Source organism: Notothenia rossii (assembly GCF_949606895.1).
Source record: "Notothenia rossii genome assembly, chromosome: 1".
NCBI classification, from domain to species: Eukaryota; Metazoa; Chordata; class Actinopteri; order Perciformes; family Nototheniidae; genus Notothenia; species Notothenia rossii.
Genome location: NC_136912.1, coordinates 56,395,400 through 56,400,396, shown reverse-complemented (window position 1 = coordinate 56,400,396; position 4,997 = coordinate 56,395,400).

The window sequence follows — 4,997 nt, the reverse complement described above, 5'->3', positions numbered from 1 at the left end:
AGAAAAAGTCAATGTATCGGAAAAAAAATCCCTGGCTTCAATCAACCGCTGGTTATTAGTCTTCTTCTTCTCCATTCAACTCGGCATGGATCTTTTCAAGTCTCTCCTTGAGGCGTCTGCAATTTTGTCGTCTTAGTGGGGTCCTTCGTTTTAAATGATTTGCTGAGTGGAGGGTGGGACTTATTGCGTTGAATGGGGGGAGTCATCTGTGGAATTGAGAGTTTTTAAAACGTTCTTTAAGCTTTGTAGCTTTTTCATCTATCATTTCCAACCAAGCAGCAAGAGGTCAAATTTAAGAATAAGTAATAGTGTTGTCATGATTTTACGGAAAAAGTCAAAAGTATAGTTTGTCAGAAAAAAAAAAAAAAATGGAAAAGTCATTGTGTACAATAGTATGTTGAAAATAAAAATAAAAACTCAATTCATTACAAATTAATGAATATTTTACCCAGTTCTAAAGTTTTGTATCCATTAAAGAAAACCCCATTCCTTACAAAGTACTTCATATCATACCCTTTGTTAAGTGTTGCATACATCAAAGTGTATCTAAAAGTATCTTGGTAGCAGAAAATAACTAAAATATGTAGGGTTATCAGAAAAACCCCTACATTGTTTAACTGAACAAGTGTTTAAAAAACGGCCATCAAAAGAAACCGGATTCCTTACAAAGTACTTCATATTCTACCAGTTGTTAAGTGTTGTATACATCAAAGTGTATGTAAAAGTATCTTAGTAACACCAGAAAGGAGAAGAAAAAAAAGCATTGACGTTAACAAAACTGGATTGTTCCACTGAAATAGCGTTAAAATCAAAAGTGCCTTTAAAGAAAATGTATTCAGACAAAAGTATTTTATTTTCAAAAATGTTTAAGGTTTTGCATACATAAAAAGTGTATCTTACAGTTCCTTTGTGAGAGAATTACACACAAATCTGCTGAGTGTCCGTAAAAAGGGTTAAAATCACAAACTTGCCTTTTAGAGAAACAGTCTTTCAGAAAAAATCTAATCAGACAATTTTTCTTCATTTTCTAGTTTTAAAGAGCCTGTGACACGAGTTTCCCATAATCCAAACCCATCAATTTGAGTAAATATTGTCCCTTTGAAAACCTTTACTGAACTGATTTTGGATATTTGTACTTTGATAACCATTAATCTGCCCTTCAATGTTGACAATTTTCTGGATCCTCTCGGGGATTCTTCAAATCCTGCCAAATTATGTGTGACGTCATTGCGGGCATAGCGCTCCAGCTGCACCGTTCAGGATCCCAGCATCTGCATGTAAACGCACGATGGCGCACACAGCAGCAAGCTCACAGAGCGATGACAGTTTAATTTTGAACGTGTCTGAGAGCTCATATGAGGCTGAAGGATCGGTTTATATTGTATCTGTTAGAAGTTTAGGAATTAGGTGCGTCACTATGGGCGATCATACGGTCATGTAGCCAGTGGTGGACTGGGACTAAAAATCAGCCCGGGACTCTCGACCGGCCCACTTCGGTACCGCTAGTAAATTGCCAACGGGGGGAGTGGGGGATGTGCTAGTGACTTATCCGACTGGCCCACTTCGGTACCGGCCCATCGGGATTCGTCCCGATGGCCAGTCCACCACTGCACCCAGCCCAGCCCACGTAAACTGTCAACGGGGGGAGCCTCGCTGCGGGGAAACGGTGGACCTAGTATCCCGATCGGAGTGGGAATAATAATAATAATAATAATAATCCGTGCATTTTATCCATTAATTTCCCCAACATTGTGGTAAAAAAACACACGTTTAATCCAATCTTGGTGTACTACAACTACAAAAAGCATCGGTTTGTTTTCTCATCAGGAAATGCAGACCGGCTCAAACAAACGATTTTTAAATCATCATCCTCACGATCATTTAATGTATCATATTTTCGCCGAATTGACATGAAAGCACTATCAATCAATCAATCAATCAATCAATGTTTATTTATATAGCCCAATATCACAAATGTTACATTTGTCTCAGTGGACTTCACAGTTTGTACAGAATATCAGTATGACAATACGACACCCTCTGTCCTTAGACCCTCACATCGTACAAGGAAAAACTTCCGGGGAAAACCCCACAGACGGACAGACGTGCAATAGATGCCGTGTGTAAATTGAAAAGATAATACATTTGCAACATAGGTAGTCCAAATGTTTGGAAATGCATGTGTGTATAATAGGAAGATGAATCCACGAGGATATCCATCCAGGACTTATGATCCAGGACTACAGCCACGACTCAAGATCCAGGACTCGCGATCCATGACACAGGACCGCACGATCATCCATGACTCCGGATCCCGGCGTATATAGACACCAAAAAGAAAGACATTTGGGGAAGCTGGGTTAATCGGAACATGAAAGTTCACAGGTATAGACAGAGAGAAGGAAGAAGTAAGATGTCCCCCGACAAACTAAGCCTATAACAGCAAAACTAGGGGCTGAATCTAATCAGCCCTAACTATAAGCTTTATCAAAAAGGAAGGTCTTAAGCGCACTCTTAAAAACGGATAGGGTGTCTGCCGTCCAAACACAAACTGGAAGCTGATTCCACAAAAGTGGAGCTTGATAAGAAAAGGCTCTGGCTCCCATTGTACTTTTAGAGACTCTAGGAACAACCAACAACCCTGCATTCTTGGAACGCAATGCCCTAGTAGGACAGTAGGGTATAATGAGTTCTTTAAGGTAAGATGGCTTCTGCCCATTAAGGGCTTTGTAGGCAAGAAGAAGAATTTTTAATTCTATCCTGTGTTCTATAGGGAGCCAGTGTAAGAGAGCCAGAACAGGAGTAATATGGTCCCTTTTCCTAACTCTGGTTAGTACACGAGCTGCAGCATTTTGAATCAGCTGAAGCGACTTGACTGACTTCTTGGTACACCCTGATAATAAGGAGTTACAATAATCCAGCCTTGAAGTAACAAATGCATGGCCTAGTTTCTCTGCATCGTTTTGAGGCAAGATATGCCTGATTTTTGCAATGTTACGTAGATGGAAGTAGGCGGTCCTTGAAATTGATTTTATGTGGGCGTTAAAGGATAAATCCTGATCAAATATAACACCAAGATTCCTTACAGTCTCACTGGAGGCCAAATTAATGCCATTCATAGTTAGTATATCTTTAGATAATTTGTTTCGTAGATTCTTTGGGCCAAGTACAATAACTTCAGTTTTGGTCGTGTTTAACATCAAAACATTTAAGGTCATCCACGTTTTTAAGTCCTTGAGGCAGTCTTGAATTTTATTTAGATGATTAATTTCATCAGGCTTGATTGATAAATATAGTTGAGTATCATCTGCATAACAATGAAAGTTTACAGAATGATTCCTTATAATATTGCCTAACGGAAGCATATATAATGTGAACAAAATAGGTCCGAGCACTGAGCCCTGTGGCACTCCATGGCTAACTTTGGTTGGCGTGGAATATTCATTGTTGACACGTACAAACTGAGAGCGTTCAGATAGATAGGACCTAAACCAGCCTAAAGCAGTTCCCTGTATGCCAACTAAGTGCTCTAGTCTTTGTAATAGGATATCATGGTCGATAGTATCAAATGCAGCACTGAGATCGAGCAAAACAAGAATAGAGACAAGTCCCTTGTCTGAGGCTATTACAGATGTAGCGATTCATTTCAGACAGTTTGAAACGCGAGGGCCGTGATTGGTACGTGATCTGCCCTCGCTCAAGGGAAAACCTCCAGCTTGACTTGAGACCGCCCCCGTGATAGATAAATGTAATTATAATGAAGCCAGCTGCAATGGATCATTGATCCACCAGGGGGTGCACTGGGGTTCCACACTGGAGCTCATGTGAAATAAAGTCAGATACAGTACGCTGGATGTACAGCGGAACTTTGTTAAGATCCATATGTCACGGATATCATACTCTGTGCTAAATAAGAGACATGTAATCATTTACAAAACATCACCATGTTGTTATTTAACAAAATAATGTGGTTTAGTCGAAAAAAACGAACGGGAGGTAATGCAGCCCGGCTCTCGATTTTTAATCCTAATTTAATCATCATCTTCACCACAATGATTTTCTTTATGTTCGCCGAATTGAAATGAAATCACTGACACATATGAATATACTGTATTCAACTTCATTAAAACGTTATTAACGTGCCTAAACTCAGTAATTCACTAAAAATATTTATATTTTAATGGAGCCTCGTCGGCAGATCAGGATCCCAACGCGCAGCGGAGGGATCTTGGTCTGCATGACAGGTGTTATTTTCCCCATAAGGAACAACTCGCTGCAAATTATCCCGCTTATTACATGGCCACATTCTCAACAAAGTAACGACATGACTCCCAATATTAATTGAAATGCTTTTATGGATTTAGAAAATGTTTTTATTGATTTAAAAAATAGTTGTATTGATTTAAATTGACATGCATCCGCTAAGAAAAATAGTCCGTTGTTACCGTTTTTTAAACAGTGTGAATGAAACGGCAGCTCTCTCCCCCCTCCCCCCGTGATCTTTCTTCTCCAGCAGCTAAATTAACTGTAGGTTACTCTGAGTGACCATAGACTGTATGTGACAAGCTTACAGTTAGTGACATAACAACACCATAAAAGCTGGTGGGTTGAAAGCAATACGGGAGGTAAAAATAACTACAATAATTGTGATTTATTTATTGTGGCTTTTATGTTTTTCGGTATAAAATGTTATGTAATTCAGACTTATAGTTCATCCTTCTCTAAAAGCCTTCAACAATGACAATATTCATAGTAATTTAATAAATCCTTCCAACACACATTGTAAAAAATAGCCTACTGTAAGTTAAGAAATCATTCCAATATGTACATCTTCTGATGCAACAACAATAACATTATAAATAGTAACATAGCTGAACATGGTGTTGCACATTTAGCTTTGAGTGTTACTGACCTGAGATGTTTTTATTACATGAATTAAGGTGACTGAGGCTTTGGGATGCAAACTCATCTGTATGAAAAAGGTGACAAGGATCCGA